The sequence below is a fragment of the Haemaphysalis longicornis genome, unplaced genomic scaffold (assembly GCF_048455015.1).
Source record: "Haemaphysalis longicornis isolate Haplotype H1 unplaced genomic scaffold, Haemaphysalis longicornis Haplotype H1 scaffold_5, whole genome shotgun sequence".
Lineage (NCBI taxonomy): Eukaryota > Metazoa > Arthropoda > Arachnida > Ixodida > Ixodidae > Haemaphysalis > Haemaphysalis longicornis.
In genome coordinates, this window is record NW_027526385.1 from 38,889,917 (window position 1) to 38,903,642 (window position 13,726).

General features: G+C 46.4%; 1 protein-coding gene across 4 annotated transcripts in view; it reads right to left on the minus strand.

Annotated features, from left to right (window-relative positions):
- Window positions 1-3,829: 3,829 nt before the first annotated feature.
- The window catches only part of LOC144139174 (uncharacterized), a 29,854-nt gene continuing 19,957 nt past the window's right edge, over window positions 3,830-13,726 (minus strand). For 3 of the 4 annotated variants that reach the window (XR_013316090.1, XR_013316087.1, XR_013316088.1), the window contains 3 exons: window positions 9,305-9,418; window positions 5,754-5,848; window positions 3,830-4,021 (listed from right to left, as the gene is read on the minus strand). The gene's annotated coding sequence lies outside the window, so the exon portion shown is untranslated. Of the gene's footprint in view, window positions 4,022-5,753; window positions 5,849-9,304; window positions 9,419-12,054; window positions 12,133-13,726 lie in introns of all 4 variants that reach the window. The other variant, XR_013316089.1, reaches the window with a different exon arrangement.

The following is a 13,726-nucleotide window of genomic DNA, read 5'->3' on the forward strand; positions in this document are numbered from 1 at the left end:
CGTTGAGGCTTGGCGAAGTTATGAATACATATTCTTGAATTTCACAGCGCGAAAGATACACAACAGTGTCTGTGTGAGAGTTTCTAGCTCGGCGAGTTGTGGAATTGCGTAAATTGAACAATGATCAGACGGAAATAGTGTAACTCGTCGTTCTTTACCGTCTTTGCGCAGTTCAATTTAGGCGTCTGTGTCTATCGTCCTCTATCTCGTCTTAGGATTCGCCGCTGTAAAATTCAACGGTGTATAGAGTATTGGATGTTCAGTTGCAGCAATGGGGTTGCGCTGAAGTGATCCCCGGATTCTTCATGGATGGCGCGTGAGCAGCGGAACACTGGAAAATTAAATTGACTTCGGCGATCCTCCTCCATGTTTATCGTTGGAAGATCACAATGGAGAGGAAGGAATTAAGCAGTGGGCGGGGGGAGAAGAGTGGCAATTACGAAACCCTGACGGCCGAAAACTGACGTCCTTCGACGACATTTGCAACGAAGTGAGAAGATACGCGGAAATTTTTTTCTGTAGCGGATTGATATTTTACTTTATTGTTTTTCGGTTTTGGCGTTAGTCAGCGCCACCTACGTGTATGTAACGTAGCCATACGGGAGCAGGCGCTACCTCTTGCGGGAACGACAGTGCCCTAAATTTGGCGCTAGGCAGAAGTTCACGCATTCTCAAAGGGCATTGATGCGCTGATATCCATTTTCGACAAGTTCTTTCGTCGCCAGCTGAAACAAGCGATCGTCCAGGAACTCGGTACACTTACTCGTACGCGAAGGCCACGCCAAAACCGGTCTGCCTATATTGCGGGGCTGCGCCCATGATCCTCAGGAGGTTGCCGTCGAATCTGGACGGTTGCGAAAGCTTGTTCCTGCCGTTCTTGTAGAGCGAGTCGAAGAAAATGAGATCGCAAAGGCCATCGTCAGGTAGCGTGGTGCTCTGGTTCGTTTCCAAGCCGTAGGTGCACAGCAGAGGCCAGGAATCCAAGGGCTTTGCTTTTTCTGCAAGCGCATAGAAAAACCAATTGGTTCGACCAATAAATGGTGAATCAAAGATGAAAGCATGTCTCGCTTATAGTTTAACCTGTTTACAAAACTTGTTTCTAGCGTTTATTTTGTAGCGTGAGCTACACTGGCCGACGTTGAGCAGTTTCGCGTGCCTCCTGGAGCGCCATGCTGCGCATGCGCGAGGAGCAGTGCCGTCTCACGGCGCACAGCTGCCTCGCCGGAGCCACTGCCGCCAAGACTGGATTGAATTGAATTGAATTTGGATTGAATTTGGATTGAATTTGAATTAGATTTTGAATAAATTTGAATAGGATTTGGATTGGATTTGGATTGAATTGGATTGGATTGGATTAGAAATCGTTTTAGCAGCAGTAAGCATGATAGTCAAGCTAATCCTAGACAACCAGGAAACCTAAGAATAACCAGCTGAATCTTAGCTCACGCTACGTATATCCTGACATATCCGAGCTAAAGCACTGGTAATTTTTAAAATTAGAAATCAAATCCTACGGCGGTTGTACGAGAACAAGAAGGGAACGACACCCTGACGGGTTAACAACGAAAGGACCAGCAGGCAGCCTACGCTGGTTCTAAAGCGACAAACGTGACCACTTGGGTTGTTAGGTAGCAAACCACCGTTGGCACGGGTTGCGAACATCGCGCAAGAAACGCCGTGTTGCGGGTATCTAAATCCGAAGCAATGCATTTGCATCGGACCGAGCCTAGTTCAAGAGGAAGAGTTGTAGAGCCTTTTTGTCTCTTGAGGGCAGTTACGGGAACTCACAGAATTAAACAAAAACCCTTGACGGAACGGTGACGGGCCAGCCCCCTTCGCCAAATTACATTAAAGCGAAGCTTTTTATTTCTCAATGATGGCAAATGACGCGTCGAGAACGAACTGCAGAAAAGCCAACTTCTTGACGATGACGATCGTGGGAAAAGTAAAAGAAAAATAAAAAATCTTCGCTGGAGATTACGATACTCCCTAATGCGATATTCGGGCGCAGCAGCAGTGCGCTGATGCAGAAGTCACTCGTGGGTTATCTCGACAGCAGCGATGATGAGCCTCTACGTCGGCGCCGCGACGTGTGTCTCAGGAAGGGACCGTGAACTGCGTCTTAAACAAACGCTTAAGCGAACGCCAAGCGTCGCGCCGTCGAGCGCCTTCTCCCCCCAACCACATCTCACGCTCTGCCCCTCCTTTTTTATCCTCGCACGATAAACACGGAGGTGGTTTGGAAGTCAATACAATATTCCCGCGTTCCAGTGCTTTACCCGCCTGGGGAACATCTTGCTACTGTTGAACTGCACAAGGTCCGGGACGTCCCGAACTCTTTCTGGATTTCCGGGTCAAAATCCTAAAGTAAAGTTTTTACTTACTATCGAAAATACCCGCAACACATTTATTTTCAATTAAAAAAATACTGCGAATACCAGTTGTCCGTAGGCGTTTTTGTCTAAAATATGCTTCATGTTTTCTTTTTGCTCAGCAATGCTAACAAGTATGAAGTGTTTTTGTAGGTTTAATGGTTCGCGAAGGTTTTGGCTACACAGTAAAAGCTCATTAATGGGATCTCAAAGGGGAACATAGAATTGTTCGAATTAAGCGGAATTAAGCAAACGGGCGCTAGGATGAAGGGAACTCGCGCCACACTGCGTGGGCACAACTCAAAGAAGCCACCTCTGGACTCGTTATCGCGAATTAGGCGCCGCTACTAGACGTTTGCGCCGGTGATTTGGTAAACAATGTTTCGTAAACAATAATGGAATGCGCCGGAGCACTGGCGCCGGTGGCGAGGCGCCCTCTGAATGAAAGAAATAAGCTGTTGCAGGAGCGTAGCGCGCTCCACGCTGCTGTTTTTCTGTTTCGTTGTTTTGCGTCACCAGTAAATATGGTTTGGTGTGGGTTTGGAGAACCTTGTAATCACTCTGGGCCGACTTCTTCTGCGAGGAGCGATGGACACAAGGGGATCCCAGTTCGAATTAACCGTTATGGATATCGACGTGTTCGAATTATTGGGAGTTTTCCCCATTGAAATATACAGGGACGTGCCGGGACAATGGCGTTAGTTCGAATTAACCGGAAGTTAGAATTAACCAAGCGCGAATTAACGAGCTTTTACTGTCAAAACTTCTCATTCAAGAATAATCCTAACTTTTTGCCAGACGGCTGAATCGAGCGACAAACAAACAAACAAACAAACAAACAAACAGACAGACAAACAGACAGACAAACAGACAGACAGACAGACAGACAGACAAACAAACAGACAGACAGACAGACAAACAACGAAACAAACAGACAGACAAACAACCAAACACGAACAAACAGACAAACAGACAGACAAAGAGACACACAGGCACACAGACAGACAAACATCCAAACACAAACAGACAGACAGACATTTTAAGGTTTAAGCATCCCAAGAAAGACCATCGTCATTAAAAATACTGCAGGGAACTGAACAGATATTTGCCGAGAAAACCACGGGGAAAATTGGTTAAATTAACACGGAAAATTCAATTGATTGTAGGTTTTAACGCGCCGACGCAACGCAGGGGATGAAGCGCGCCGTAGTGGAGGGCTACGGATTAATTTTGAACACATGGGGATCTTTCACATGGGCGTTTTTGGGCGTTCTTGATTTTCGTCTTCATCAGCGGCCGCCGCCGCCGGGAATCGAACCCGCGACCTCGTGCTCAGCAGCGCAACGCCATAGCCACTGAGCCACCGCGGCAACACTGGAAATTCCTGCTCTCAGAAATAGTAATTTTCCTCCGCAGTACTAAACATTCCCCATTCATTCCCTTCTCGATGTCCTTACTTGGTGGCGTGGTAGTGGTGGTAGTTGTCGTCGTTGTTTCGGATGTTTCGGTCTGGGGTGTCGTTGCCGTCGTTTTTACGGATGCTTCGGACTGGGGTTTCGTTGTCGCTGTCACCGCCGTCTTGGTGATATTGGTTGGCAAAGGGCCCCATGACGGTGTGGGCGTCGAATGGTCGTCGTCTGATTTTGACACTGCGTAAGAGACGTCAACACTGGTCACGTCAAGGTTCCGTTTTCAGCTTGTTCTGGTGACGTAGGACATTCAAAGTTTAAAAGTTTAAATGTTTCAAGTTTATTGCCAACATTATAGTGTTGGGGGTTCACCAGGCGAAAAAGCAGTCCGCGACCACTTGAAGGGGGTCTGGCAGCCCGTAAACACAGCAGCTGTTTGGCAACTGTAAAAAGCATACACACGCTAATATATACGTGAAATTAACAGATGTATACATACGTAAAAACACACCTATAGTCGAACAACAATGCATAAGTGTACACACTCTTACGTATGTTCCTAGATAATATTAATCATGACATACATTAAGTAACTATAGAAAAAAAGACACAATAAACACAATTCTGAAATATGACAGATCTGAAATTCTCAAATATAACCACATCTAAGTATTCGGTGAGCTACGTACAGACCACTGTCGTTTATATTCCATGATGGTTTTGGCAAATCATCCCGGAGGGTGTTTTGGCGTCAATTTTCAGCGATAATGTAATCTACTCGGGTACAGAACCACGGAAGTTCCCCTGCGCCTCATCAGCACAGCCAGTTGTTCCTCCACGTGCTGTTAAATGTGCGTTACTCTTGGTATTTTGAACGTTACAGGGGCCGTTTCCGTGATTTTTATAATTTATGTGCATATTACCTACGGCAGCGGCGGCAAACAAAATATGCGAGAAACATAGGGCGATGTCATGCGATGATCGTTTCATTTTAAAACGCGCGTGACAGTTGACATTGGAGTCCGTCGTCACCTAGGCGGAGAGACACACAGCATGAAATATTTATTCATTTACTCATTTTTATTTATTTATTTATTTATTTATTTATTTACTTATTTAAACTACACTCACCCAAAGGGCAGTGTTGTACGGGATACATAAAAAATGTTCACTCCAGAAACGGAATCCTGAATCTCGTACTAACCATAAATACACAAAAACATCAACAGAGTCATTTTTTGCAAGCGTGCAGCCAAGAGCATTTTACAACATCAAACGACAACGAAGTGGAAGGCAAAAAAGGAAAACAAGGCGAAAGACGAAAATGAGTCACGGAGCAATGGGCAGAACTACGCAGCAGCAATAATGAATAAAAAAAACAAATAATAGAAAGGAACAAGTATTGCTGGTCCTCTACCCGAGTACCCTACTACCCTGAATTTAGCCTCTGTATGTATGAAGATACCTCTCACCCAGCCCAGTAGATGTTGAAATGAAAACCAAAATTATCTTTGCTTAGTAATTAGTCAGTCCTAGGTCAATCATAGTTTGACATGACCGCTTTTATTACCTTTGAAAATATGCCTTCTCAGAAATTTATACGTGGTTAGAAGTGCAGCCAAATTTATTCAGGGGTTTGGTGAGCGCTGGGTCTTTTCAGGCTGGGTTTCCACCGCTTTGGGTTACAGTGAAGAATACTTCCTCCATGAGCTGTGGGTGAACCTGATTACCAGCAACCACATGAACGTCCAGCTACTTCTGGCATCTAGGGCATCGGTCGCCCGGTCACCACTTGGATTCCCGGACTGGTGGCAAGGTTGGCCAATTTCCTTAAGTGGGTATACTTTGTTTGACGCAGGTGCGCGCGAAGCACGCGTGCACGAGCGCTCGGCATATTCTTAGTATTTTTAAAACTGCGGACACCATACACAAAGGATTTGCTCAACACGTTCGCTGTTAAAAAAATACTCACTTAGAGCGCTGACAAGCAGACCAAGTGCCGCCAGTGTGACAAACACCATGATGCCGCCAGCGAAACACATTTCAGCTCGGGCTCCTAGAATTTGCCTGGTGAAGCATTGAGATGACACTATTAAGAGAGCATCGCACCGCGTACCCAATCGATCAAGTTGTCAGCATAGCCGAAGTTAGTAAAAGCAGTTAATACGTCCACCCCAAATTATCAGTTCGTGCACACGTATCAATGTAAACAGTGTTTAAACAAAACAACCCAACCACATTTGCGTGTGATGCCATCATCCGAAACTAGCTCCTGCCTAGAGCCTAGTGGTTTTGCCCTGACCCAACAAGCGCCCCCAGTCTCCTCACGGACAACTCCACCGGCTATGTGCGATGAATGGTGTTACAATATAAGTATGCGAGTGAACCTTACAGACATAAAATCGCCCGAATTCTAATATGTAGCCGGTGATGCTCTGCCCGACGCGGCGCAACGGCTGCTTGCAAATGTAATAAATTGAGAACTATGTGCTAGTTGGGTGAATACAAATAAAGCCAGCGGTCAAGATCGCCTCGTAGGAAAATAAATCATTGTTTGGGGCGGAGATGGATTTATTTTCGGTTGTTTGAAAGAAACAAGGAAAGTAAAGGTGCTCCCGGTTCGCACCAGGACCTACTAGCTTCGCAATGCGCGTCCGATGCCCTACCAAGTAGGGCAGCAAGGAGGCTGTGCTCCTCTGCACTTTCATTTGATTTATCTGAGTGCGATTCACGGCACGCTCAGAGGTGGTACCAGTAGTCGGAGGTATCTGCACCTGGAGATGGTACCTGGAGGTGGTACCCGAGTTATAAGTTGAGTAGTCGGAGTTTGCAGGTGTGTGCAGACGTGCGCACGTGCATGTATTTTGGGTGGGAGTGCGCGTATGTACGGGGGGGGGGGGTACAGCGACGAATTCACAATCACGGAGATCATGTACGTAAATATCGGTGGGCGCACGTGCGTGCGTGCGTGCGTGCGTGCGTGCGTGTGTGTGTGTGTGCGTGCGTGCGTGCGTGCGTGCGTGCGTGCGTGCGTGCGTGCGTGCGTGCGTGCGTGCGTGCGTTTTCATGAAAGTACACTGTCAATGCCCTCTGAACACCCCTCCCTCCACGAAGTATGAACTGATCACACTACGAAGAACCTTGGGCAATATTCAAGGTAAAATCCACCACGCAAACTATATTCAAGGTAACATCTACCACGCAATCGTAACGTATTAAGTGCCATAACGACAAGCTATACTTACGCTTTCCTGTCTTCTTCTGCATTAAAACAATTGTAGACCAGTAGGTAATCAGCTTTACATGCAAAACTGCCGTCCAGTTACGTTGCGGGCGTAGCAGGTCTTAGTGTCAGTGTTAAATCTTGTAATTTCGCGGATCAAAAGAGGCACACGGAATGCGATAGGAGAAACAAAACCTGAGGATAACACTTATCCACAACCTTGTAACTGTGCAACAGATACATGATATCCCTCCTTATCGTGATCATGAAATTGTCCATTCAAGTACAAACGAAACAATACCTTCACCACTTAGTTGGAGTGTCATTGGGTAAATTATTTCATGCAGATAGTTCAGAGGATATATTTTCTTGCCAAATCACACACAGTAATTTATGCGCAAGTAGTAAGTACCACATCCTCCAATCAGGGTAGAATTGAGGTCCCAGTGTACATAGCCCGTAACATGACATAAAAGTAAAATACACTGAGAGGGTCCAGCCATCAGAAACTGTTTTACCTGGCCCAGGCAGGCATCCGGCAAGGTGTGAATTTAGCGTCCTCTGTGTCAGCGACACAGAAGCCGTCAGCGACAAACTTGGATAAAACGATCAGCGCGTGGCAAGATGGAACGCGAGTAAGCCTATCATCACTTGACCACGAATTATAAGTGTTTCGAAACAGTGAGTATTGAGTAACACCTCCACCATCATGAGCCCCTCCACACCCCGGTTCTTCCCCCACTCCGTCAGGGACCAATGACGAGATGCTATCAGCGTTTCCATGCTACTTGCGCATTCAGTTTATCATTATCTGCGCATATCACATTTATCATTATCTGCGCTTTGCTCTTAATTGCAAGCCGTCAACAACCATGCAATCCATGACCAGTTTTTCTTACCCTACTTCCTTTTGACATTGCAGGGTTAATGGGTTTGAACCTAATACTGCCTGAAACATACGACCGTGAATTCACATTACTTCATAACATTCCAGAAAAGGTGACATCGAACAATGCCACACTTGACTAACACGATGGCAACAGAGATGACGTTTGTCAGAAGACATTTGCCAAGTTAAGGTTTACCTTTAAAAAGCCAGTAAACTAAACGGTTAATGGGAAGTTAGATGGTATTCTCGTGCACAAAAGATGAAAGTGTGGCCAACACAGCTATCCACAGTTGGAATTTGCTGACTGTAAGCATGGAGACAAACACGTAATTCTTCCCTGGAGTTTCCAACGAACACTTTTTAGGGGCGAAGCTCCTTAGGGCGTGGGTCTGTCCATCCTCGACGTATGTATGCAGCCACCTCTAGTTTAGTTCTTGGATTGTTTACTAGATGGCGTGGCTACCTCTAGTTTAGTTCTTTGATTGTTTACTAGATGGCGGTACTTGTATATGATGAAAAGATGCGCTTGGATTGTTTACTAGATGGCGTGGCTACCTCTAGTTTAGTTCTTGGATTGTTTACTAGATGGCGGGGAGCGTTGTAATAAAATCCGTTCGCTGTTGGCGCGCGCTCGGAGTCGCCCGATGGATAAGGCTGCAGATGTGCGAGCCCGCGAGGCAGAAGCGCTCCGTGAAGCTGCGCGACGCCGCCGCCAAGATCCTGCCGTACGAGAGCGGGAGGCCGAAGCGTGTCGTCTGGCTGCGCGACGACGCCGCCAAGATCCAAGCGTTCGAGAACGAGAGGCCCAAGCGTCACGGCAACGGCGCGAGGACCCTGCCGTACGCGAAGCGGCACGGCTGCGGCGCGAAGAGGATCTCCAAAACGTCAGAGAACGGGAAGCGGCGAGAAAGCGCGCGTATCGGCAGGCAGACCCCGATGCAGTGAGAGCTCGTGAGGCGTCTGCAAAACGCATCAGGCGAGCTCAGCCCCAAGGTGCCGACGCGCGGTTTAAGCGAGACTTTCTAGACGTTACGTTCGGACACAGATGTAGTGGGCGAACTTTCACTGAAGAGTCACGGTTTTACCCATGATTTCCCCTCAGGAGCTTCGCCCACTCATCATCATTCACCCCGTGGATATGCTGTGAATTTTTTTCATTCAGGACTCTTAGCAGATGAAAAGTCCAGCCTGCGCACGTCAAAAGAGCCCGCGTGGTTCAGCTAGGCTTGAAGCCTATATCTCTGCACCTCATAGCCGCCGTGTTACGTGTGGACTCGATAACCATAAAACCTTATATTTAAAGCCCTCAAGTGTCCTCCACGAATTTATGCATGAATCATTAGGGAGAAGCACACCTTAGTTGAGTTTAAGGCCGTGGACGTAGCAGTCGTAGGACAGGTGAGGCACTTACGGGAAGTCAGATGGGATCCCACGAAATGCGAAGTGGTGATTCTAGTCTCTGTTCTCTGAGTGATCATCTTGGCTTGGACGGTTGGTGACTTCCCAGTCTTCTGACGAGTCGAAACTGTATAGCGTTGTTCCGTAGCGTAGGGCAGAGGTGTAGAAAAGAAAATGTAAAACAATGCCTCCACGAAGCTCGGTATGAAGCTTGGTATGAAGTAGGTGTAATAATCCAAAGCTACGAAATCCGATAAATTAAGATGCACAAGTATACATCTCTATGCTGCATGAGGTATATAAAACGGCAACTTCATCTTTGTTAGAAATCAAGCGAGAGATCACAACCTTTATATAAGTTCGCGCTGACTCTAAAATACAAGAAACAAGGCATACAGACAAAAACCTGGTTGCATTGAAAATCACTGAAATAAAGGCAGCGTGAATAGTTTGTCACATGGCAGCCATCTTGCCCAGACATAAGATTTTCACAAGGAAGAGAAGGCTCTAACAAGATACTATCAGCATTGTAATTACAATCCACGCAAGCAATAGTGTCCTCTAAACTAAAAATTATTGTTTCAATGCAAGTAGTCACTTTAGATCATTGGCTTCAATTAACGAAGTAAAATCCCGTTTCCTAGGAGGTCAAATGCCGCTGGCTGTTCGGAAAGGAACTCATATCCGACACGTCTGTAAAATTCAGTTCCGTAGTAGTACACAAATACCTGATCCCAACGTTTGACTGCAGGCTGCCGCTATTCATAACAACGCCTGCAACTAGCTGTAGCCCTCACCCAGTTCGCCTGTATAGCAAGTTTCCAGCTCAATACTCTGCTGCATTCCAGTTTTGTTCACAACCCGGAACTCTACATCATATTGTAATACAGTGTGGGCGCAATCCCAAACTTCTACATCTCCGATCCCCTCTTCCCGCCCCTGAGCTGTGGCAGAACCAGGTGACCAGCGGCCATCCGGACGTACAGTGGTGAGCTGAGCTCCCTAGGGTGAACACGGGAGCTCGTGGCCGCCGGTACTATCAAAGCAGCCTACCGTTGGCCGCCCGAAGCATCACGCATGCGCTGTGCGCGTCGAGACGGAATTTGCTTTGAACGCGTGCATCGCGTCATCGGAGCGTCTGCTCTTCTTCTGCTACGTTGTGCGTCGTCTGTTAATGGTGCCTCTCTTTGAACATGGAATCATCGATCCTTGAACGAACATGCCTTATAAAAATCACAAAGTTCCTTTACCACCGTAAATTGAATCGAGGTTGTAGTGCCCTAGCTCACTTCCAGCTCTCAATTTGCTTCTGATAAACATTGTGCGCATGCGTTCCTTTGGTTTGAGCGGCAATCGCTTAAACAAATAAATTGCTATTGAAATTAGCGTCATCTTTTTATCGAGTCTGCTTGAAGCAGGCTGACGAGCTGCGATGTGACTAACCGATTGCATTGCATTCAAGCTAATGAAGGAATAACCGCTCACTCAGAAACGTTTTTCTTGTGGATTCCAGTTTCCAGTCAGATATACAGCGGCCGATTGCTCCTCCGCGACAAGCACGATGAAGTTAGCCGACGACGTTTCATAGAGTTTCATACTAATATATATTAGTATGAATATATATATATATATATATATATATATATATATATATATATATATATATATATATTAGTTCAGACGATCAAACTAGTGCAGACGCTCAAACTAAGTTAAAACTAATATATATTAGTTCAGACGCTCCAATGACGCGATGCGCGCGCTGAAAGCATAGCCTCGCTCGACACGCACAGCGCATGCGTGAGGCTTCGCGTATCCCACGGTAGGCTGCTCTGATAGTACCGGTGGCCACGAGCTCCCGTGTTCACCCTAAGCGAGCTCAGCACTGTACAGGAGCTCCTGGCATCCAGAGCGAAGGCTCTCTGCTCACCTCATGGATTCCCGGACTAGGGAACCACTCCAACTTCAGAAAGCTCAAGTAAACGTCTCTCTCTCTCTCTCTCTCTCTCTCTCTCTCTCTCTCTCTCTCTCTCTCTCTCTCCATCCATACATCCATCCATACATCCATCCATCCATCCATCCATCCATCCATCCATCTCCATCCATATCTATCCATCCATCCATCCATCCATCCATCCATCCATCCATCCATCCATCCATCCATTCATCCATCCATCCATCCATCCATCCATCCATCCATCCATCTCACGACGCGTAAACGGCAATTGACAAGATAACCATCACGAAGCTATTTTAAAGAGACATGACGTGTTAAGCGTGTCCTATGTCGCATTGTTTTGATTCACTGGGAAGCTACAGCTGTAAATGGAAAGCTTGGAGTAAAATTATTTCAAATTAGACGAGTTGCTTCATAATTGATAATAGTATCTGCTTTAATGCATGACTAGGGAAGGTTCAAAAGAATGCACAGAATACAGTACTGACTCTCGACTAAGTACTGCAGCCAAAGCGGACGTGTATACGCACAAACATTAAAAAACTTGGCGACCAGCTGTTTACGTTCCAGCTGACATTATTCATGGTCCGGCCTAAAAATAAAATATTTTTTTGCAAATTACCCAAACCAACTGATCATCTTGAGCTGCTTTTATTTCCCTGTCTCAAATGTAAATGCTTCATCATTATAAAATCTGCGTTGATTCTGATGATTATGACTACTTTAAACTCCTTTGACAGTTCCCACGTCAGACTGCACATCGGACGTCTTTCTATCGGGCGACACGGCATGTGGCGCGAACTTACACGGCACAGCTGCCTAATTTCTTCGGTTTCTCCGATTCCATCTGGTACTTTTTGTCAATGTACGGGCAGGTGATCCTGCTGGCGGGCACAAAACACGGAGCTCTAAGTAGAGGTCACACCACCACGCTCTCAATACGTTCGTCATTATTAAACACCATTGTGAGGCGCTAACGGGAAATTAATTTAAGTACGCTAAATTAGAGGATGGCTTTCACTTAGGAGCATCGATAGGTGGGTCTACACGTATATTTAAAAATTACCTCGCACGCTGTACGCAACACCATGCTGAATGAATTCCTTACAACATTCACTGAATGACCCTCCGCCCCCCTCGCCGCCTTACGCACACTTTTTTTAGAGCGTTTTCTTCGCGCCAACCACACTGCCGTTGCGTGACAGGCCGTGTAGAACTTCTTTTCGCCATGGCCGTGAAGGCACCGTGCTTAGAAGCAATACACGGTACGATGCGCGTATGAGGAGTGCAGCGTACCCGTGAACGCGCTCCCTTTTTGCAGAAATATTTGTGTGAACTACCAGCCAGAACACTGTTCACTTTCCTTGGACGTTGGTACTGTTAATAAAGTAGCCCTATAACAATGATGGCCGTTTCTTAAAGGTAGTGTCTATTATCACGGCAACCGTGAGAATTACTTTTAGAAATTGCACACTGGAGCCGCCTCTGATTGGCTAAACACGCCACCCGAAGATTCTCTGGAACAGATATTCCCTAAAATCCCGTTCCTGCAGCTGCTCCTGTGGCGCTGCGGTATAGCACTTGCTTTTTAACACGAAGGACCAGGTTCGAGTCCGGCGTGGATGAAGATCTATTTTTTCAAAGCTTTCGGAATTTTTGAAGTTTCCGCTCACCGTGATTTTGATTTTTTTTTATTCTGTTATTACTATACCGAGAGATCGGCGCGCACGGCTTGTGAAATGGGTTGGATCAGGTTCAATATGCTGCCGCGAACCATGCATTGGGTTTGTTTATTTATAGTTTGTGTTAACTGCCCGGCTGCGCCCGGCTGTGTTATCTTTGTCCAAAGCGAAGCACATGTTCCATTCTTTATTTTTATGCCGCACGGGTTATCTCATTCGGATAAGGAGAGCGTTTCGTCCTAACGTTTACTGGCCTGGAATAATCTTCTTTGATCTACAATGTTCTGGATGCAAATCGACGGTTCGAGAAACACTCGCGCCGAAAGATAAAAGCCTGCCGAGCACACGCCGCGGCATTCTTTCGAATCGTCGACGCTCGCCTTCGCACGTCACTTTGTGGACTGCTGCTTCGCCGCCTGGGTATTCTTTGAGTTGTTAGGGGAGCACAAGTTCGCTCCAATAAACTTGTTTTCCTTGAAGACAACTGCGTCGTTTTTGGCTTCGTGACAATACGTTGTAGTCTGTGTCGTTGGGCTGGGTTAGGTTAGGTTTGGTGCAGTTAAGGTGGATTTGTGTAGGTTATGATACGTTCGGTTACATTACGTCAGGTTCGGTGAGGATAGGTTATGTTAGGTTACGTTGGGAGCTACATCTATTCAGTGAATTTTAGGCCAGCCACCTTTCAAGAAACTGGTGAGAATTTCCCGGAGGTAATTCTCACGGCTGCCGGGAGGTTCGACTCAGCCTTTCTTAAAAGTTTATAAAAACACTGAAAACACTTGTACTTATTGAGAAA